The sequence below is a fragment of the Danio rerio genome, chromosome 20, assembly GCF_049306965.1.
Source record: "Danio rerio strain Tuebingen ecotype United States chromosome 20, GRCz12tu, whole genome shotgun sequence".
Taxonomy (NCBI): Eukaryota; Metazoa; Chordata; class Actinopteri; order Cypriniformes; family Danionidae; genus Danio; species Danio rerio.
In genome coordinates this window covers 59029097-59053992 of record NC_133195.1, presented here as the reverse complement: position 1 = coordinate 59053992, position 24896 = coordinate 59029097, and the positions used below count along the sequence as shown (strand labels likewise).

The 24896-nt window shown below is 36.9% G+C and overlaps 1 long non-coding RNA gene across 9 annotated transcripts in view; it reads right to left on the bottom strand.

The window, feature by feature from the left end:
• Window positions 1–19029, bottom strand: part of LOC137488714 (uncharacterized) — a 32215-nt gene extending 13186 nt beyond the window's left edge. For 6 of the 9 annotated variants that reach the window (XR_012396257.1, XR_011007894.2, XR_012396256.1 and 3 more), the window contains exons 1-3: window positions 18909–19029; window positions 17482–17517; window positions 14752–14836 (exon numbers count right to left, since the gene is read on the bottom strand). This is a non-coding gene — a long non-coding RNA (uncharacterized lncRNA). The remainder of the gene's footprint in view (window positions 1–14751; window positions 14837–17481; window positions 17518–18908) is intronic. The other 3 variants (XR_012396255.1, XR_012396254.1, XR_012396252.1) reach the window with 1 other exon arrangement.
• Window positions 19030–24896: the final 5867 nt, after the last annotated feature.

Sequence of the window (24896 nt, the reverse complement as noted above, 5' to 3'; positions counted from 1 at the left end):
ACTAAATCACTGGCCTGTAATCAAACTTCAAGATATTACAGGGTTTCTGCAGATATAATGTAAAATTTAAGACTTTAAGACCTTTTTAAGACCATTGACCATTAAGTATTATATTTAAGGCCTATATCAGATTATCAAAAGCATGCATACACAAAGAGAAAATGCTAAAATCACAAAAATAGTGGTTAAATAAATGTATAAAAATTGAACTACTAAAGACAGGTTAGATGGACTATTGAGCTACAGAAAAAAAACATCTTAATGCTGATTTACACTTTCGCTTGGCACCACATCGCGCACCTCACGAAATGGACAAGGCTTTCATACTTGATGCGTTCACCATTGAGATACTTTTTTTAAGACGGAGGGCAGTCAAAAGAAACACAGTAAAATCAGACAAATAAAAAGAGAAGAAAGTTTCCGGAACTAGGTCATATCATTAATATCACTGAAGATGTTTTTGGGGCCTCTTTTTTTTGTTTTAACAAACTTATCTCTCAGGTTTTTCTAAACTTTTACAAAAACTTTCCTCCTTTCCCACTGCTGTTGCAATTTCTAACCAAGAATTATAGGTTATCTGGTTCTCCCTATGAGCACGCATGGACCGATCATTAAGATGTCTGTACAGACGTTCTTGTTTCAGACAAAATCTTTTCAAACCGTTTCATATTCAACTCAACTCAAATGCGGAGCCGCGCAAACTGTTCACCTGAGCGTTTTTTCACTGAAAAATGTCATGAGTGCAGTATTACAAGTCAAGAGCGCATTCATGTAATACAAGCGAGCCAATCTGTTTGCTTGTGCACCGATTTCCTGTTTGTGGACAAAACTGAAAATTTTCTCACTCTCAAATATGCACTGCATATAAGTAAACTGTACGCTGCTCGCTCAGTGAGATATGCAGACTCACAATGTGCGTCTTGTATAGGAGAATTTCTGATGCATATAGAGGAACTTTTATTATGCAATCACTATATAATCTGCCACTATTAAAATATAGAAATACACTGTTAAAACATATAGAAATACATTCAAGTGATGCAGAGAATAACACACAGACATGCAGGGCCTTATAATTGACGAAAACACACACAGGCATACAGGGCCTTATAATTGAGGGCCTCACAATTGAAGCACAGCACGTCATGCGCCTAAATGAGAACATTCAGATAGAGCGTATGCAATACATTTAGACAAAAGTATGTATTGACCAAGACAAAAACAACCCTCGACAAAATAGCATACATAAGGAGAATCATTTAGAAAGTATGGAAACAACATGATCATGTGCAAACACATGATTGTAAGCACATGCTATATGACCTTAAGATATGTAAAAACAGAAAAACATACAGCCATTAATTAAAAAGCTAGGATACTATTGGAGCCGGGAAATTGCGTGATGCTATACGACATGTCAGGATGACTATGGGAAAAAACTGTATATAAACTGTGGGTTTTTGAACATTGGGAGGAGAGAGATCGATCGACCAACTCTGCTGTAACAATAAACTGCTTCAACTTGAGAACTTCGAAGACCTCAGCCTCTTTTTTGAAACTTAGAAGATGTTTGTCGAGATCCAGCGCAACTTTCCACAACACTTGTTCCTTCTTTCTCTTGTGCTTTTTGATGATTTATATTAGTACACTATTTATTAACAATAACCAAAATACTAAAATAGACCTACATATTACATTTTTAATCTAATACACCATCACATTTTTGCTTGTATGTTATATGACGAAATATTTCTATTTTTAACACTTAATGACACAGAGAATAGTTTTAATTTAAAAACATTTATTAAACATATAAAAGGTGCACCATACTAATAAAATAAGAACATTTAAATATAACTCATGCAAGCAGAAATGGAACTGATAGAAAATAGGGAAACACTTGATGAGGTATTACAGTCTACTGTACTATTCACTCTTCAAATAAATCTCACTAATCACTCTCATTTCATCATGGCAACTAAAATAAAGTGAACTAGTGCAGGGATTCCCAAACTTTTTTAATCCGGGACCCACCTAGGCAAGTAATTCAAAATTAAGACCCTCCATAATACTTTAATATGGAAAAATGGGTAAAAAAAAATGTCTCCATTCAAAGCAGTCAAAAATATATGGTGTGCAGCTTTTTGGATTTTGCGATTTGATATGCACAAAATGAGGCTCGAAGTGCTTTTTGTGGAATGCTGGCTGTAACTCTTTTTTTTCAGAAGAGAATATGATCAACCTTTGATCAAGCCCCGACACATCTCAGTAAACTCCACTGCTAGTGTATAGTCATAAGAAACTAAATCGCTTTATGATCGACTACTACAAGCTGGGAAAAAGTCAGATAAACATGCCAATGCAATTAACATTATTGCTAAATAGATCTAATATTTACACATTTGCTTGAGGAAGGAATGATGGGGGTAGTTACATTACTATTACTATTTTACATAACATCTATGCCCTTCCATAACACTTAGTGACATTAAAACTAACAGATAGCACTATAGCGATTTATTAATTAGCAATCTGTCAACGTTGGGATGTAAAAAATATGGGACAACAAATAGCTTCAAATGATAGAACACATAGCAAACATTATTGACAAAAAATATTGACAAAAAAATAAAAGGTTTAGCCTATTAAAATCATGGCCTATCCAGAAATTAAATAAAGCTATAAAATCTATTTCACTTTTTATTGTTTTTGCATATTGATTAAAGTTACTATTGTTATTTAGTGAAGAGCAGCAAATTAATCTCTCATTGTGTTTTGTTTGATAACAGATGAGTTAATGTAAGAATGCACAGATCTATAATAAAGCATTCGACTACTTTAGTAACTGTGCTCATTTAAGAGAAAATTAGTTGTTTCAAATAAAACACAGGACGGAGAAGAAAAAAAAAACGGGAAAAAAAATAAGCACTTTTCTGATGGTCCCTTACTGAGAGCTCCACTCAGCGCGAGCTCTACCGGCTAAACGCAGATTGCGAGGGCTCAAACTGAGCAGTGCTCGTAATGTCGAGCGAAAAGAAAAAGACAGCTGTGAAACATAACCAGCTTTGTCTTTTTGTAGGAAACACACTATAGATATTTTTAGGGTAAGAGGTTTTTGAGTTATTGCGTTCAATCGTACTCGTTTTGATTCACCGCAATGTAAATATAGCTGCAGCTATGTGACGTTACGCGACCCACCTTTGTTCACTGTGCAACCCACTAGTGGGTCGCGACCCACAGTTTGAAAACCCCTGAACTAGTGTCTGCTGTCTTTAACATTGATGATGAGATTGTGGAGTAAATTTTCCCCATCATCCTCTTCATTTTAAGTAAAAGCTGTTCCACTGGGCCCCTGAACACATATATTGGCATGTACAGTGTTTTGAACAGTACTATAGTAAAGTACTTCAATTACTCGTAGGCAATTACTTGTAGGGCTGCACGATAACGGAAATAAAAAGCAAATTATTTTGCCCAAAATGTTAATCATGATTAATAATAGCGCCGTGCAGGATTTAAATATATATATATACACACATACATATATATGTATGTGTGTGTGTGTGTGTATATATATATATATATATATATATATATATATATATATATATATATATATATATATATATATATACAGGGCTCGAAATTGCGACCATTTTGGTCGCATATGCGCCCGAAAATTAATCTATGCGACCTCGTAATATATCTGGGAGCATTAGTGCGACTGCAGATAATGGTTGTAGTGCGACCTGTTTTGTTTTTTTGTAAAAACGTGCTGAATCGCTCTTCCCTGCCGCTATATTGGTTCATATTAGCTGTCAATCACTCACGGTATTCAGCTGTCAGATGACAGGGAAGGAGCTTTTATGACCACGGGAAATGCAAACGGCTGAAGAGTAAAAACTTAAAGCACACAGGTTTGCAAACCCCACCTAAAGTTAAGGCGCAGATGAAAGCGATCATGACACGTCACGTGGTGAATAATGATCCGCCAGCTGAGATCAATCGAGTACGCGCTTCTTGGAGAAGGCGCCCGAATGTCCATGCGTCGCATTCACTGCGTGTTCAGCGCAAATGTCCGCTAAAAGTCAAATCTAATACTGTACACATCATCGCCAAAGAAGCTCGCCTTTACTAAGTTTACACTGAAACTGCGGCTCATAACAAAGACCGGTATTGCGCTGATGGTTAGCGCAAGATTCCTGCTCTGCCTGCTCATAAATTGGGTCGGCTGACTCGCCTGCTTTTCCACTAACACAGAAAAATGAAGATCAGCTCAGACTGAACCTTTAAATTGACACAAACTGAAACCAAATCTTTTAAAGAGTGATAAAAGTGAGACTTTACTTTCTTTCTTTTGTCTATTCTTTTTTGAGGTGTATATTATTTTTTATTCATTTACTGATGACTGCTTTGCAGCTTTCATCATTGAATTGAATGATTTATTATAATCTTTTGTTTGTTTTGTAGCAGAAATATTATTTATTAAGTTGACATGCATATATAAAAAGCAGTACAAAAATCAATATTTCTTACTGCAATGCTTTTTGTTTGATGCAAACTATACAATTATTTTTCATAAAGTAACAGACTTTTTATAGCAGATAACCTACATTCATGCACATTCAAGGCAGTATCATAATGAGAAATGTAATTCATTGTTACTATTATTGTCATTTTCATCATCATTAATATTCTATGGCCTAATTATTAGACATTCCTTTTGGAATTATTGCACACAAATATCAATGTCTTCGCAGCATTAGTTAGATAGTTGTTTCTGGTTTTTGTCAGTCCTATTGATGTTGTTTTAAAATACAATAAATCCCTTAAAAAGCAATTTGCAGCGGTGCTCATTCATTTTTGGTGGGTGCTCCTAATTTTTTTCTGATGCTCCTAAATTTATTTTGGTGCTCCTAAATATTTGAAGTTGGGAGCACCGGCGCTACCAAGTAAAAAAGTTAATTTCGAGCCCTGTATATATATATATATATATATATCTTATTAAACTTCACAGCCACAAATATAAAGAACACACTTGTAATAAAACTGGGCGGGTAGTACTGAGGTATTAGGTACTAAGAATCCGAAACTTGTTTCATAATTAAATTTTTGATTTCTCGTCCAATTCCTGCATGCACATTTTTCCACTTGCTACTCTGCCAGGAACTTAATAATCTAAACATTTGTTTAGAGATGGACCGCAAGATGTGCTCAAAAGAGTGGCTACATGTGGTGAAGAACAATGGCAAAGCTAAGTGTAATTATTGTAATAAACTAAGTTATAAAGAAGAGTGTTGCGACCAACATGACAAAGCATCTGCGGTTGGCTCGTTCTTCACGAATATTGAATTAAAAGAATGGCGTGTTAGGTTCACTGTGCATCCCGTGGGTTCAACCAACAAGAGGTGTGAATTTTAGCTTAACTTTGAGTGTGATGAGCAGTTTGGTAATAGTTTTTATTTAAATATATTGAGCTGAAACTAAACAGCGCATTCTCTCCGCCTCCTCATTGACAAACAGCGGCACGCGCTGCTGAAGCACACAGGCTTCACACTCAGTCATTCATAATCTTTTGTATTATGGTCTAATAAATATATTAAAGTAGAATGTTCTTTACACAGCGCCAATACGTTTAATCTTTTTCTTTTTTCTTGTCATTTCTCTTCAGCAAATTAAGATTTTTTTAAAGCTCCTTGATTATTTCAAAACCAGAAGAAGAGCTTGTCAATTGGTGTTTTTCCATAAGGTACACCTTTATGAATGCTTATTTTTATGAGTAAAGTCTTTAATGTGATTTTTAATTGTTTTATTATTGTCAAAGCAGCACTTAGATGCAAATTTATCCTTGAAAACGTGGCGTGAGAGCGCTGTGTGTTGGATGATTGCCTTTTTTCCTGTGTGTGATCAATTCCTGATCCTTTTGCATAAAGGTTTTAATTAAAAGACAGGTAATTTAATTACTTACGATGTGCTAAAATATTTGTTAAATGAATGGTATGTTAAATATAAAGTATTTAAAATATAAAATATAAACAAAAGTAAAATTTAAAACAGACAAGTGTACGGTCTATTTGGAAATAAAGGAAATTAGTTGTCTATTTCATTATTTAATGCATAAAGTAGGCTAGCCTTTTTAAATTAAGTTTTAATTGATCTGAAACATTTAATTGCAGTTTTATTTCCTGTAAATAATAGTTGCATCAGATTGATAAAATTGACCCTAAATACCCGCGTGAACAGGGCCACACTTTTTTTTTTACATTAAAACAATGATACAGTGTCGTCTGTCTACAACTGTCAAACACGTCAGAAAAAAATTGCTAATCTCTGCAAATATTTGGTTAGCTTATAAAACAAACGTTGCCAGGTTTAGTGATGTTAGTAATGCATAGAAAAATGCAAAGCAGAATTCTCCTGAGGTCATTAACCCACTGATGAAAGCCACTTTGTGATAGCTTTTAAGGTGGTCAATGAGGTTTGTTGTTTTACCATGGAAGGTTTGGACTGAACAGGAGCAAAGACTATCTGATCAACATTAGATTGCAAGAGTTTGTTTCGAGGAATGTAGACACAGTAACCTCATGCTTATGATGCGGTAAAACCTTTAAACTCCCATTAAAATAACAGCTTGATCTTCAAACTGTAGAATCGTGACAATATTTAATTATTGATCGTTAGCCATAAAAATCGTTATCGTGATTATAATCCTTTCAATAATGATCCTTATTCAACCTTGCAGCCCTACTCTGTTGTGGTAATACTATAGTTTCTATGGTAACAACAAGTGCAATATAAACAAACTTTATTTATATAGCGTTGTATTCATTTATTTTACAACATAGGGTATATCATCCTACAATTCAACTCACTTTACTGTAGTAAAACTACACCATTTCATTTTATCAGTTTACTACTCTTAATACTACAGTATGCTGAAGCATTCATAAACAAATTAAATAATAATAGCCTAAAACATAGGCAGTGTACCCAACACTTAAAAACACTAGAATTTATTATAGGATTTACCTTAACATTCTAGTTTTTTATGGATTGTTAATAAACAGCGTAGCAATATATAAACCACATCAACATTCTTGGAATAACCTAATCACCAGAACAATCTCTGGAGAGCAAAAGCATGAAGAGGAGGAAACACAAGGCACAAATTGAGTCTGACGGAGCGAGAGCAGATCAAGTGCATGTGATCAGCTAGTTTTGGGAGCTTGCAACCAGTTTTGAGGAAACCGGTGTGTGAGCAACGAAATTCCATCTCTTGTATTACATGATTGCGCTCTCGACTTGTAATACTATGATTACGACATTTGTCACTGAAACAAGGTCATGTCGCACGCACCCACAGCGAACCTCCGCAAACAGAGCGATGTCACATTCACCGCGCGCACAGAGTTCAATAACAGAGAGATGATTGGCTATTGCATGTTGACCTCATTTGTAGTTATAATACCGCAAATTACAATTGGACTAGTGAAATAAAGAACTACAACACCACGAAACATGTAAAATGAGCATTAGATGTAGCGTTACATGGACATCAGAAAAATAAGACCTGTGCAAAATATTTAAGACCTAGAACAGCCAATTTAAGACTTTGAGGCCTTTTTAGACAAAGACCCCGTGGAAACCCTGGAGGAACTCCAGGATCAACTGCAAACCTTTCACAAATGGCGAATAAGTACAACAAATTAACTGTTTGTGGCACTGCTTAATCTGAGCCTGATCTTGCTCCGGTAAATGTCAGATATTTGTGTTTTGCATTCCGATATTTATTAATTGATCCGGCATTAACTTGTGCGTGGTAAATACCTGCATGTATGTGAGAGAGAGACTGTGAATGAGCTAGCAAAGCTGTGTGCAGTGTTGCCAGATGTTGCTGACTGATTCCAGCCCAAAAACTATCCAAAACCTAAATGCAAAAACAACCGCCCAATCAAATTCAAAACAGCCTGAGCGCATTGTGTACACGCGCACACGCATAAAGGTAGTCACTTTTGTCTAATCAGTTTTCCTACGATTACAATCACTCTCATTGGTTGGTGATTATCGTTTAGTGCGCAGTGAAAATAAATAATGACATAGTGGCCTACTAAATAACATTTCAAAAATGCCAGAGGCAGTCAACCATACATACACATATATTAAACCATGAGCAAATCAGATAATGAGCCTGATCAAGAGAAGATTAAACTGCACCCTGGATCTGGATATTTTGAGACGGCAGCAAAGCTCAGTCAAGTCAGCCAGAAAAAGGTAGAGGTACATGAGGCTTATCTTAAAGTTTACACAGAGTGAGCTATTTTTGCTTGGTATATAATAGTAACTAACATTACCCATCAGATTATGCTACCAACACTGTGTGTGTGTGTGTGTATATATATTTGTCACGTGGCTCTTTAAAAAACTGCATTTGCTAAAAATCCCTAAAAATGGCTCTTTGATGAAAAAAAGTTCCCGACCCCTGTGACAGAACATACTGACAGTCAGAAGATGAGGCATCATAAAAGTTTAGGCAAACCTTCCGACACTAAAACCAGCGGTGTCAGAAGAGAAGGCAATAAAGCAAAACAGATGGCTATAAGGCGCCGTGTAGGATTTAAATCAAACTTCGCTTATCAACATGTGCATATACACCTATAAATTACTCGCATATAAACCTATACTATGTTCAAAACATGTATGAAACTTGCGCATATACATACAAACTTGATGCATGCATATACCCACATACATATAAAATCGGTCGTCACATATACTTACACATTAACATATGCACATACATATATACTCGATCCTCGCATAAACACCCAAATTAACACTCACTGCATGCTGGTATAGCACTTGAGCAAACTTACAAAATAAAATTCAAACATATTCATCAGGAATCTGGTTATCGCAAAGCGAATGAAATAGAAAGAATGTGATAAATAGTTATTAAATCTGTTAAATAATGAAAATGTGTTATATAAAATTTTAGTATACATAAATGCAGGGCTGATAGTGGAAAAAATTCCTGAGCCTGAACTTTTTTTCCTTGCCCCTGAGGTGAGTAGGGGTGGGGGTACTATGTATGCAACGCACTTTTAACACATAACTTGTGGGCCCCTGGGCCCAAATATATTAACAGCCTATGTGTAACCCTGATCATCATTATTGTCAAGTGGCTCTTTTTAGACACATGCCAGTAATGTCAGAGACACATGCCAGTGTCAGTGATCTTGTGACATTTGCCAGTAGGTGTCAGTATAAGCACGTTATAAGCACATTAATCTTATAAGTCTCTGCTTTAATATTTAAAAATCATTAGGCAAATGACACCTGTTATCTTACATGCATATATGTTATGAGTTTTCAACATGCATTTTATTATAACTTTTTAAAGGATATTATTTAAAATACCTTAAACTGAAAATAAGTTAAATAATAAAATAAATGAATGAATTAAAAACATAGAGAAGTCCATATTGTAGGGAACAAAGGAACTGCCAGGATGCAATAATATACAGTACAACAGATAAGTGTAACCCCTCCCATACATAAGCATGCCACAATAAATTTGACTGACATGTACTGTCAAATGACTATATTACGTACGGAAGTATGACTACGAATACATAAAATAAATGCGTTTAAATTAAAACATCGTGGAGTAGCTCAGCAAATAAACTAACTTGCGACGCGATAAATTAGGTTAAAAGTCGCGTAATGATTAAATATGGTTTTGCTCGTGTTAATTAATGTCATAAGCTTCGCCGGGTGTCGATGTCACTGCAGTGACATGCAGCGCGACACTGAGTGACACAGGTCACTACACATGCCACTAGCGAGTGACACATGACAGTGGAAAACCGGACGTGCCACCGGAAGTGTCACTACACTCAGTGGCATGTGCCAGTGTCATCTGTACGTCAGATGTCGTGTCACTATGTTAAAACTGCTACTGTGAATCCGCGTTCAAACGCACACAATAAGCTAAAACTCGCCCCAAGCACCGGCAAAAACAAATAACAATGAATGTGTCGAGGAAAGAGTAAGGACATATCTTAATTATTTATTAATAAACTTATTCTGAGTCAGTGTCGCAAAGATCCTGACTGGCAACCTCCTCTTGGACTCGCCTTTAGAAATTCATCTTTACGGATTACATGAAGGACTTTTTTTGTTTTCGATTAGTTTTATTTCGTTAAGTAATAATTTAAAGCTTTCTATAAATATATTTATTATGTCTGTGAGGCATATACATTTTGCTTCATTTTGTTAAGCGCTCCTGTTCAAAAACCAGACGACAGAAAGCGCATAATTTTGGTTTTCTTTATTTTATAAAAACGCTGTAACGTTTTTTGATGTGTTACTCGTACTTTGTGAGCAAAAATGACGGATAACTTTAAATTGCTCCCACTGAAAAAATGCAAGTGATTGCTCTGGCGCCTCGATGTCCTGCAAGCTTTTTATAAGCAAACTATGCGCCTAATAGCACACATTCTTTAACGTTTAAGCTACCATTGTTTTATACTTGAACTGTTTTATATCTTTTATTTTAGGCAAGTCGTGATGATCTGAGAAGGCAAACTGATCAAACAGACAATGATGGTCTTCCGCTGGGCGCTGTTCGTTAAAAAAAAAAAACTTATTTTTAACGAATAAAAAAATGCTCCAAACGTTTTTCTAAATAAGCTGATTAAAAAACGAAACTAAGGATAAACACTTTGCCATTAGGCTACATACAAAACTGAACTATTTCATAGCTGAAACAGTTATAATTTAAGTTTTTTAAGTTGTTTAAGGATAAGGGGGAAATATATTTTTGTCCCGTCTATTGCTTCACCGTTATTTCGAGAATAAACCCAGCGTAAATATGCAGATGTCATTCCCAAAACATATCAGCGTATATGTGCCGAAAACGAAAGTTTCATACAAATTCTGAATGGATTATAGCCTGGAAAGTGCAAAGCAGCTCCTCTTATTATCACTAAAAAGCGTCACTAATCTTAGTTCATAGAGATCTCACAAAGATCCGTTATAATTTATAAAGCTCTCTAAATTACACAATTAATCTTTTATTTACATGGCGTCTACCCTCAAAAGATGATTCACGAGCACACAAAATGGCACTTAATAAAAACCAATCCGGCGCTTTCAGCAGTGAGTGAATTCTGTGAATCTAGAGAAATGACAGCTCAATATCCTTGAACCTGATTTTTTTTCCCCCCGCAGTCACAGTACGCCGGAAATCCGGCGTGGTGCCGGAACGCTATCACCCCTGTAAATGGAATATATAACATATATAAGAACTATTTCATGTTAAACCTTAATTTAATTAGGCAATTACATACACAAATATAAACAGACAGATAGAACCCTTAAAGGATGTTCAAGGGGAAAAGTAACCAAAACTATGAATATACTCATCTGTTTGTAAAGACTAAATACAAATAAAAAAGTGAACATTGTTTTTTTTTACTTAATAAAAATAAAAAAGTTATAAGAGCCTGGAGTTATAAGGTTCTCTCCGCGTTCTGAATGATTTTCAGATATTGAGCTTCAAGGTTTGTGCAATCCATATAGCAAATAGCGTGTGCAACATTTGCTTTTTAAAAAAAAAGTTTTAATGTAAACAATAAGCTGTCTTTTATTAATGTCAATAACTCAATTTTGACAAAATATGTGAGATAGAACCTTATAATTCTAAAGTGAAAATATAGTAAAACAACAATAACATCAGGCCTATGTGTAGCTCTACTGTTGCTTAAAATGCTCAATCTTGTACAGTCATTATGGTGGACTTTAACAGACTTTCAATATGTCCTGTTTGTTAATTCACATTAAAATGAAGACATCAGAATATAAATATTCATAACTATAAAGTTGATTTATTATGTTTAAGACATGTGCTTGTCATCTGTAATTGACAACATTATTAGACCGTTTGTTTACACTGGTACAATTTAAAATTTCGTCATTATCAGATTCCTTCTTGTATTATATTTAACATTACATAAGCTAGAATAGTTATACTGACACTGTTAAACATTTATTCTCATGCACAACACTTTTTGTTCGCTATGAAAGAAAAAACATGTTAACTAATGCTTGTTGTAATCAAAACTGTGAAATGCGATATGGTCATTTAAATGATGTGCGCACAGGTTTGACTTTCACTTCCGAGTGCTGTCACTGTGAGAAAACACACACAACACATGCAAATCAAACCTCCCGCACGGCCCTCAAACGATCGCTCTGCAACAAACTGAACATTATGTGCAACTTTATTACCTGTTATTCACAGCCTATGCAGGTTCTGTTCACTAAAGTAGCTGTCATTGGCGTGCTGTGTGCACTCATGTGCGTGCGTTCTCGGCAGTAAACAAACAGCCTCGCAGTCAGCAGAATCTGATAATGTGGAAACTTTATATTGTACCAGTGAAAACAAATGGTCTACTAATGTTGTCAATGACAGATGACAAGCACATGTCTTAAACATAATAAATCAACTTAATAATTATGAATACTTATATTCTGATTTCTTCATTTTACTGTGAATTAACAAACAGGACATACTGACAATGACAAATGTCTTATTTTACCAGTGGAAAGAAATGGTCTAATAATGTCAATGGCAAATGACAAGCACATGTCTCAAACACAACTTCAGAATAATGAACAGTTATATTTTAATGTCATCACTTTACTGTGAATTAATAACTAAGACATTTTTAAAGTCTATTAAAATCCACCATGGCAAGTATACACAAAATTTAGCATTTTAACCAACAGTACACATACGCCTAATTTTATTGTTGTTGTTTTACCATGTTTGAGAAATAACAATAGTAATAACTCACTCATATTTACCTGTATTTGACTGACAGAATCCAGAGAAAATCCTGATTTTTAATTAAGCAAAAATAAATTGTGATTCTCATTTTAGTCAGAATCGTGCAGCCGTACCGCCACAGCTACAATACAGCTTCTCATTCAAAACATTCCGTCTCTGTTGTTTTTTATAAGCGGGTTATATTTGCAGCAAAACCTATTAAAAGGTAAGTGAATAATAACAGAGCAAACTTTCCTGTAACCGTAGTAGTGCTGTGAATTATTTGTTTAACCCTGCAAGGCGACATGATGACTGACTGACAGGTGCGCGATGCCAGCAAACACAACGTAGCTTATAGTCAAGTTGAACAGTCTCCATAATTATACTTTATAGATAAAAGTCTATTGTTCTGCATACAAGGACTTTATCTTGCTGGAGTTTATAGCCGTTTCACTTTACTGTAGGGTGCATTAATGCCGTATTGAAGGTCTGTTGGAGACATTCATAAACATTTCTATCAAATCTAATAACTGTTGGAGACATCCTCGTTGGGTAAACGACCACGCTAAAGTTAGTTTGATGTTTGATATTCATTAGACATTCGGTTTCAAACCAATTAAATTCTTTGCTCCTGTTCACAAGCTCGTATTACATAAATGCAATCTCAACTTGTAATTCTGTGCTCACGACATTTGTCATTGAAATAACACCATCAGTAGTTGGAGGATCTGTGTAAAAGGCCTGCCGTCACAGCTGGAAAAATATCTTGGAGGAAACACTGAAATAACAATACTAATGAAATAAAATGTGGTAAATCTGAGGCTTTAGTCGATGTAAAGTAGAACTGCACGATTCTGGCTAAAATGAGAATCACGATTGTTTTGCTTAAAATAAAAATCTGGATTTTCTCACGATTTTGTATATGTGAAATAAAAGTATGGTAAAAACAAACATATGGCACAACATCGATAATAATATTGTGTGGTCTACTGGTTTTAATTTTATTCTACTTATAATAATTATGATGTTGAATTATTATGTTTGAGACATGCTTGCAATCTGTCATTAAAAAATCAGACATTTGCCATTATCAGATTATATTCAACAACAATATATAGGCTAGAGTAGTTAAACTGACAGTGTAAACATTTATTTTCATGCACAACTGTGAGTTCACTATGAAAGAAAAAAACATCAAATGATTGACGCAATCGTAATTCTAAAATGCGACATGATCATTTAAATGAAGTGCACACTTTCGGTTTTATTTTGACTGCTAAGTGCTTGTTCATACTTCGCGCGGCTCCCAAATGATCACTCTGTGCCACAAACAGAACATTATTTACAACTGTATTACCTGTTACTCGCAACATATGCAGGTTCTGTTCACTAAAGTAGATGCGCGCGCGTCTATCATTAAATAGAGCGCACGCCCTCTTTGTGAAAACAGCTCACGGCCAGCAGCTCACTTCACGTCACAAAAATGACATTTTTAGGTGAATTATAACTTATAAATACAGTATGCGACTCATTCAACATCATTTGGAGGTGTCAATGTCACTGAGCAACGTATGTGAAACAATAAACAGACTCGCGCAGCCGCCTTTTCTTCTCTCCTGAACTTGAAAATATGGTTGACAGAATTGTAGAAATGCTGGATTAAGATCGTCTAGGGGGTCGAATCGAGATAGCAATCTTTTAAGCATTAATTGTGCAGCTCTAATGTAAAGTAGTTACATCTGCATAAAGTGCAGGATTTGAAGATCAGAATCATATCTGTTTAACAGAGATTCATGCATGTGGTCAATGTAAAGTTTTCTGAAATCAGAGAGCTACATGATCAGAAAAAACTAATGAAGTGAGCAGGTGTAAACATGTCCATAAAAACACATTAAACATGAGGAAGACATCAACGCTACCTTAGAGAATGGAGCGACAGGTGTTGGGTAGCTCACAGGGTTTTCACCATCAGTGGTTGTGGCACAAGACAGCAAAGGCAGAACACTAAAGAGAGAAAATAAAACTGTCACAATCTGTACATCTTGCACTGTCATACCAATCTGCATGGAGTCAAGGTCTGTGCACAAATCATCTCTTTCCCCATCTATTTTCTTACAGTAGGTAGTATGTAGCACTGTGCAATTAATCGAAAATTAGATTTCAGCTTCTATCAATTATGAAAATCATTAATGGTGATAATCGATTATTCCATCGCCCTCTTTCCAGTTGTACACATCTGCTGCTCTACAAATCTCAGATTCACATGAAAATGGCTGAAAGCATGTGCTGTAATGTAACGTCTGCAGAGTGGGATGCGCATCTCTGACGCAGAAACCCAGACACACACACCCACAAACACACGCACACAAACATGCCGGTCGATTAAAGTCACACCGCAGATGGATATTATCGAGTCTCTACCCAAAGATGAAACCTCAGCATTATAACCAAGCAGTTGGAAACTACTGGAAACTTCTGGAAGCTACATGCTACAAAGAATACTTCATCTGCGTTTGTTAAAGGAAGGATCAGTAAAGAGTAACTTACTGATGGACGTCAGGATGGGTTTCTTCCTCCATTTCTCAAGTGTAAGTACGCGATTAAAGTTGTTGCCTCGTTGATTCGAGCTTGCAAATGTATTTAGTTGTGATTTATTACTTGTAACCGAGTGTACTGTATCAGGTTAACTGGCTATATTCTCTTATCGCGTGCAAAGTCACGTTAAAAACGTGACGCGTGCTTCTTTGTTTATGGAGCTCCGTGGTAGAGGTCTGCATTCCCGCGGCTGTCCCCACGCCAGATTTCTGCGGTGCGTGAATAAATTTGCGAATAAATCGCGGGAGCGGTCGGTAACGGGTTTAATTTGGGACGGGAGCGAGCTGGCTAGCAATATCACGAATATTGCTATGCTAATGAGAAATAGAGAGCTTTGCCTGTGTGTCTGCTTGGTGCTTGTGTGTGTTAGTGAAAACCTGGCGGGTGCGCGCGGGAGCGTTGTCGTCTGGAGGTGTGTGTGTGTTTTTGTGTGTGTGTGGCAGCTAAAATCCACGCCTACACTATCGAGCGTGTATGAACTGTGATTACTTTCTATATTGCTGATTAGCTGTTGGGCATTTCATTCTCTGACTGAAGGCAGTCGACCAATCGCGACAGACTGTCATCGGTCCAATCAGCGCAGATTAGCTTCGCACTAAGGAGGGGTTTGGGAACAAATGAATCACTGGACGATTCACACAGGAGTCGCTGGGATAATTAGGTAAAAATAAATGCAGATTATAAGACCACGAAAGTGTTTTTGACCTTGCATGCATAATAGACTGTTGTTGGAGACCTTTACAACCAAGATATGACCCTATTTCATGTATAATATGGGCTCTTTAATGTTCAAATAGGTGTCAAAACGCGGTGTTTATTGATTATTCATATTAACCCTCATTTGTGTAATAAACGAGTTGAGATCAAAAGACACGCGAAAGAGAAAAAATTAAAGTGACAGTGCGCAATATTCCTGCTGCCGCCTGTTTTCATCATTACTAATCAAACAAAAGGAGAAAACCCCTCACTGCTCAACTGAAGGACTTTTGTAGATAGCTTTATTCTTACAGTGAAGATGCTTAAAGCAGTTTGTTTCATATTTTTATTTTATTGTGTTTATTTCCCTTTCCTTATTTACAGGGAGGAAAATAACTGCATATATGCAGGTGAAGTCAGAATTAGTAGCCCTCATCAATTATTAGCAACTCTTTACCCCAATTTCTGTTTAATGGAAAGAAGATTTTTTTCACATTTCTAAACATAATAGTTTTGATAACTCATTTCTATTAACTGATTTCTTTTATCTTTGCCTTGATGACAGCACATGATATTTTACAAAAGATTTTTTCAAAATACAAGCATTCAGATTCAAAGTGTAATTCAAAGGCGTAATTAGGCAAATCATTAAGAAAATATTAAAAAAAATACATTTCACAAAAGCGCTAATAATTTTGACTTCAACTGATAATAGTTTTGAATAATCGTGATTACAATCAAGATCAAATTAATCATGATTAAGATTTTCCCATAATCGAGGAACCCTAGTAGTATGGTTAACATATTTTAAGACATTTGACATGAGGAGGATGTAAATTCACCCAGCACTTCAGGTATAACAATCAGTACATGTGTGTGCCCATGCACAGAAAATATTAACACACAAACAATAAAGATCTCACATTAACGTTAGTTAATCCTCTGAAATTAACAGTGAAAAATAGACCATTTTAAATTACTGATAAGAGTTCAAATACAACTGCATTTTATAACAAACTATTTAATAAAAGTTGTTTTTCTTGGTAATTGAATAAAGCTAACAAACTTGGCCTGATTGTACAGTGTTAAACATAAACATGGCCAATAAACAACATTATAAATCTACATCTCGCGCATGTAGCAGGCCAGATTAACCTGAAAACATCAATGCTTGAAAATAAACCGGAATTTAAGCATTTGATACTCTAATGGACATCACTACAGTAATTCGAAAGACTCTTTAAAAGTCTACATGATAAGTGTGGTTAATCTACAGTGCATTTCTCGTAATTTCGATTATATGATTTATCAGGCGATGACGGCCATTATGCTAAATGTACGTGAAGGACTGAGCTTACCTTACTTTGTCCGTCAGTCGTCACTTCACTTCAATGCTGTGGCAAAACAGACGCGGTTAGTTGACATCGAGTAAAATAATTAAGACAATATGACCTTTTTATTTCGTAACGAAGCTCAAAACACGCCGCGTCTGTAAAGTCTCCCGCTTAGCACTACAGGCACCGTCCGTTCAGTTCTAACGTTAGCTTAAAATGGCGCGCAAACACTCGGCTAACCACAAATAGCCTGACAAATGCACCACAGACAGTTATGTGGTGAACACTTTCAAATGACATACAGTGATCATAAATATATGAACATGATCATATAACTGGCGTATTTTGACATCAACACCAACCGAATCCGTTTGATGACCGATAAAACTCGCGCGCGGCCTCGTGACGGTGTCGTTTGAAAACGAGTCTGCTCGGCTCTGTGATTCGGTTCGTGAATCGGCTCTTGAACAGCGAGTCTCGGATCAGGCCAGAAAATAATTAATTTTTTTATATAATAATGTAAAACACAATGTATTAGCATTTCTTTATTCTACTCGACCACACGCTCTTTCATAAAGTTGATGATTTGTTTATCCTGAGTGTTAAAAGCGAGTAAATATTTCATAAAGTAAAAATGCAAGAGCTAAGGGCTGAAACCAGCTCAAATGTTCTTAAATAACGTGTTACAGTGATGCAAACCTGTACAACGAAACAATACAACGAAAACCCGTTTTAGGAGATGTTTTGACGGATCACAGCCACAGTAACTACAGCTAACAGCTAAATACAGTTAACGCTAGCATTACTTCAGAAAATGCGGCATAAATTCATCATATTTGGCCTTTTAGACTCTGTGGAACAAATGTAGCTGCTGCCTGTCGATCAGACAACGCTTCTGTGGTCATTCTTGCTGTCAAATGCGAGGAAATGATCGATGAAAGGTTTAAGATGAACCGCGGAGTTTCAAACTGTACCTGCAGCGGCTGAGTAACACGTCACGCGCGTGCACACGAAGCGGAGCCAGGTTTGCCCCCGGAGTCCCATAGAGAAACAATAAACTGACTCCAGGACAGACACAGAGCACAATATAAAGACAGACTGGCGGTGAGTGGAGAATCCCTATGCTGGATTCAGTGACTGAGCACCTCTCCCCTGTGCTGCCGCTGTGTGTGTGTGTGTGTGTGTGGTGATAGCCCTCACGCGCGCTCGTTATTAATCGATATGAAACTGCCGATCAAACTGAACACAATCTCACATCAACAACACACGGCAGCGACGCGTTGATAAAACAAATGATCATATTAGAGGACAATCAGCCCGGCGAGTAGTTCAGCGCGCGTGCGACTCTGCTGTGATGTTTGCGCATGTTATATTTGTCCTGAGGCGATTTAAAGCAAGACACAATGACACTATCAAACACATCTACGATGATAAGGAACTTGGCTACTTACTGAGTGATTGACGCACAGCAACTCCACATGAAGACAGGACGGATGTTGAAGGAATAGACAGTGTGAGGAGAGCTCCGTTACAGCGCGCTCGACAAGTCTGAACATGTTCCCCCCACGGCACGCATGCGCGAGGCAGGCGGGTCTATTTCACAAAATGGCGATCGAGACCGGAAGTAGGGAAAGCTTTGTTCCGGTCGCGCATCTCATTCATTCTTTAGGTGCGTCTCAAATCGTACACTTATGCACTATTCTATGCCATTTTGTAGTATAAATAGTGTAAGTATTGCGTTTACACTGAAAACTCTAAATAATAATAATTAGTGCACTTTAATTAGCCGGATGATGCACTCATTCAGCCGGTAAACAGAAGTGTGTATTGCTGGACACTTCACACACAACGACCGCAGCTTTGCCCACGTAGCGGAAGGGGCGGAGCTATCGGCCGCACATGCTGGATAACTTTATTTACTTTGGATTATGAAAGGAAAATTCTCCTACACTTACAGTAGAAGTGCAGTTAAAGCAGTAATAAAGAAACAGATAATGAGGAAATGGCAGTACATCTGGGAAGCAGGAGGAAATGTAAGGCATATGTAGAATATTCAGCCACTGGGTAAAGGGAGGCACTCGAGTGGGAAAAGGACAGAGGAGAATGTATTATCCAGACTAAGAGCTGGCCACACTGGACTCAACTGTACAGTTAATGGCAGAGCACAGAGCAGGTGAGTGCGAGTGTGGGGAAAATGGATCTGTTGCAGGCCCGTAGTCAGCCTGGGGAAAGGGCTGGTTCTTTTTTCCTCCAAAATTGGAGCTTTTGCAGTTATACGCCTCAGTTTCTGCTAATCTATGAGGTTAAATGCTGCATTTTAGTGACATTTTTCTGCTGCATTAGCTAGTCAGATGTCATCATAACCACACATTTTATATCATTAGGAAAAATAGCAATCTGTTAGGGGTTTAAAGTAAAAAACTGTAGCCTACTGTCATTTATCAGACAAAAAACAAACTGGCCAATTTGGCCATTTCAATAAAAATTAATAATTAAAACATAATAATAATAAATACAATAATAACTAATTCTTCAGAATTTTTCTAACCTTTGGTTAAAAAAGTACATTTTAAAATTCCTGGATATAAACAATATTTATTAAATATAATATATAAATATATTCAAATTAATTTAATATGGTTGCTTCCAAGGCATCACACCTTTTTATTGCTCATTTTTATTTTAGAAATAAGAATGAAGTTACCTGAAATACATTTTCTGTTTAAAAACAATCCAGTAGTGACAGAAGACTTCTCTCACATCAGATTATAAAGTCCCACTAAAGCAACAGCAGACAGAAGATTCGGTTTGGCTCTTTTGGTCTTTTTCGATGGATTATTTTCATTATTTATGATGGCATATCAGTCAAAATAGGACAAATGAGCTCATGTATGGGACAAATTCTTCCGAAGGCCCCTGGCTACAGGCCTGAATAGTTAGAACACAAGCTGTATGCTTATAGTAATCATGTTTTAATAGGATTTTGGCTGGAAAAGCGCACCTACAGCTGTTTCAGGGGCAGAGCACATTTTCTGCAGCTCATTATTTATTTTGTTTTTATTAATTTTGTCTAAAAATGATTAGACCTATCCAGTTTCATCTGGAATTTTTTAACTATGTAATGTTTTTACATGCAGGCAGCTTTGATTTTTTGCAAGATGTGATATTATGATAATAATTGAACTACTAATAATAAGAAGAATAAATGTTAAGTATTTGGCCCAGTCGGCGACGGCTGGCTGGTTTCGAGTTGGGCCAACTCAATCAGAGGTTACCCAGACGTCCGGCAAGATTGTCAAACTAACAGGAAGTGCCACACAAGATAATTGTCAGAGATGGACCGTATAACAAGCAAAGGTGGTGCCGAAAGTGTCAGAGAAAGCAAAGAAAGTAACAGCAGACACTGCCAAATGCATACAGTTAACTCAATTATTGCCGAACGGTTTAAATTCAGCTGCTGCATCAGACGACAGCAGACCCATGGAGGAGATGAGAAGAAAATAGAAAATATATTTCAGTAAATCATTATACTGAAACATGCTACAGGGTTCCCGCGGGTCCTTAAAAAGTCTTAAATTAAAACCCGGGAAATTAAGGTCTTAAATTGTCTTAAATTTTACCGTAAAGTGGCTGTAGGTATTAAATATTTAGCCGGTCTGCTTAATGACGATAGGGAAGCACAGTGGTCCACCGTAAAACATCTAATAGTTGATTAATTCAGTATGTGAAACAGGAGAGAAATGACAGTCTGCGTGATGTATTAGCTTATTACGGTAGGTCGGGTACAGAGTACAGACGCTGACGCCGGTCTGCACCTGTGTGCGGTCATTACGCGGTTGTTGATGTGAGGTTCAAAATGCAAACATGGGAGAATGTAAATTTAACGACGTGGCAAAGAGGCAATGTGTAAATTCTGCAAAAAGACCTTTTCGTTAGGGACCATGAGGCTCAAAGTCATCGAGTATCACATGAAAGGAGGAAAGCAGCCACTGGACGTGGCAGCAGCTCATAGATATATACACAGCAGCTAGTCATAGTGGGTCCAGGTTAATCCCTGCATTGTTTGCAGCTCGACCTAACAATGTTACTAGTTCAGACTACAGCTGAAGATCTTTGCTGGGTTCGGACTTTATTTCTATCGTTTTAGACGGGGTCGTGCCGGGCTTGCGCAGTGAATGAACAGTCATGTGATGCATTTCGATTAGCGCGAGGAAGTAATCAAATTGTTTGTTACAACATTGAAATCAATCCCTGCAAAGGTGAAACAAATGATGACAGAGATGTCAAAAAGAGCGAGTTATGTCAGCGGTCAGGCCAGCCGCCTGTTTTAATCGAACAGTCATTCTAGCCGCTGGTATATCAAGGTATTTTGGCGGTCGCTCATACACTGTGTATTACGGTAGAGCACCTATGAGCAGTGTCCAGCGAGCTGACAGGACATGACGAGGACACTCGCTGCACTGAAACCGCTGTCATGGAAAATGAAATGAATGTTCCTGACTGGTGGAAGATGAACAAACAATCCTACCCAAAACATGCTAAATTAGCCGGATCAGTAGTGCATCCCGGCCAGCAGCAGCAGCAGAGAAAGTGTTCAGTGCTGCTCAGTGAGCGCAGGACTGCACTAAAGCCATTTACTATGGATTCAATAATGTTCACCCACAAAACACAAAACCTAATCTTGATGAGGAAAGAATTTCAAATTATAACTAAATATTAATAAAATCACAGTGTAGTCAGAGTATACAGGCTAATGCTGGCATTATTCTTTCATTATTCAGCTTCACCATCGCCCTATTGTGAATAGAAGTGGCAAAACAAATCCCAGAGCCTTTATCTTAATTTCATTATTGCCCAATATCCGTCATCATTTATCATTTATTTTAATTCATTTGCTAAGAAAGACTTATTTTTATTGGTGTGTTGGCCAATTTAAAGGTTAAGTGTATGTACCCAGGCCTATTTAGAGTGTTGAGATGTTAAGATGGTACAGAGGGCTTATTTTATTATTTTATTTTTATGTTCCAACTTGGCCTGTAGTCTATGTTATTAATAAGTACTGTTAACACATATAAACAACTCATTCATGAAAAAAGACAAAAGAGCTGTGTGCATGTGCACATTTGGATAATGTCGGGCTATAAACGGGTTCGGGCTTTTATAAAGCTGTCAATCAAAATGTTCTTGTCGGGTTCAGGCTCTATCGGGCCTACCTATCATAGCCTGATTACAGCTCTAGTTCAGACGCCCCCTCACAGTCAGCTATAACAGTTTCATTTCACCACCAGACACCCAAAAGGCAGGTACTGCGGGTTATCCATACTGTGACGAGGCACAATTTATTTTAATCTAATAAAAACATTAAAATGATTAGCTTATATTCGTTGAAGGGCAAAAAGGTTTGAAGAAGGGGAGAGAAACTCAGCTTATTTTTATAGATTGGCAAAACGCAGACAAGATAAAAATACATTAGAGAGAAAAACTCAAATTTTTGATGATACTGAATCTTCCAATGCTAATGCCACTTTTATAGAAATTTATAGAATTTGACATTTTCTAAAATTAACGCTACTGATTTCTATGACAGCATTAAATCACACATTCCACTAATCAGTTCAGAGTTTCAAGACAGCTGTGATGCGAAGATTTTATTAAAAGAACTAGAAAATGCTTTGCGATCTTTAGGGCTGTGCGATTTATTTTATTAGTTTTTTTTATTTTTACAAGTAATTTGAATTTACATTTTAAGACGATTTAATTTTATATTTAATCAAGGCATCGCGATTATTTTATAAAAGTATTAGGTATGCACCAATGGGCTTTGGTTCACTCTCTGTATGAAGCAGGTCGCACAGCAGAAGCACACTGCACCATGCATTTTACAATTCTAAACACAGGTTTCTGTCAGGGTACACACACCGGCGCTGCAGGTCGGCGGTGCCCAGCCACGACTCAGGACGCTGTTCATATTTCAGCCGCGCCACAGAGCGCCATCTGATTAGTTTCATGTTAAAGGTTCAGGACACCCTGGAGAACTTTTTTTTTTTTTATATTAACAGATGTGTGTGTGTTGAGCATCAGTGAAGACGATGTTAGCACATGTCAGCTGTAATTGTGGGGAAAACTGGATAATGTTGAGCTTTTGTCTGCTGATTTCAGCTTCCGGGTTTAAAATGATTTTTGGGGCGGATCAAAATCGGCGACGTATCGCAGTACTGCAAGTGCAATGATGATGCGTCGGTTTCTCATTATTATTCATAGCGGAGTTCTCTTATCCTATGAGAAGAGCCGGCTGCCTAATTATTCATGAGAGCATGTGCATTCCGAAGGCAAGACAGACCTACCAGTTTCAAGCAAGCTGTGAGACTCAGACCAACGGCACGTAGCCGTTCATGAAGGCTCGTATGTGTTTGTTTCCATGATCTACGGGGTTTGTCGCATGTTTTTTCCCCGGGATCCTGTCAGGGCCGATCATACAGCAAAGCATTTTTGTCGGGAGAGCAGTGCGAGAATTGAAGAATGGCGAACATTGACTTTTATCAGGAGTTTGTTCACATTCAGACACATCGCTGTGCTGCTGTGTTCGCCTAAATCCTCTATATTACCAGCAGGACTAATGGTTAAAATAGACCGGTCAGGAGACCTGCTGCACTGAGTCTGCATTCAGATCTATAATAGACCCGGGGATCGAGGGAGAATCCTCATTTATAGTGTTTACATCAACAAACATATCTTTATAATGATATAAATTGTGGTTGTCTGTATATATAAAATTATGAATAACAAATGTAGCAGGTAGGGCTGCACGATTTGAGAAAAATATCACATTACGATTATTAAGGTAAAAATTGCGATTTGTGATTGCGATACGATAAACAAGTGGTATGACTCAACTTGCTTGTTATTAAGAAAAATGCACACACAGATTACTAATAATGCTGAAATTTTTATTTTTCAACTGAGAGACAGTATACAGTGCAATCTAGCAACAACTAGAATTTAAAAATGTTTTTAAATTAAAAAAGTTGTACAAAATGAAATAAATAACATATTTACATTACTGAAATAAATTAAATTAATTTTAAAATAAAACTAAAAAGTCAAATGTACAGATAAATAAAACAAATACGCATTTAAAAAATATTTTACATTACTACTCTTGGCTTTTATTGCCATGCGTTCATCATACTTTTCTCTGTGCTGCTTCAGCTGCTGATATAAATTTGTCGTGTTGCCACGTGATGAAGCAGTATTAGTTTGTCAAATTTTGCACTGTACCTCTTTCTGCTCAGCGTCCGATATCCTGAAGCCAAAATATCACCAAATAACAGAGGTAGCATTTTTTCTGGGCACAAGTTCAGTGTTGGTCTGTTCTGTATACATTTTCTCCCGTCTCCACACTGCGCTGCGTGAAGTCACGTGACCACAAGCACAGCGTG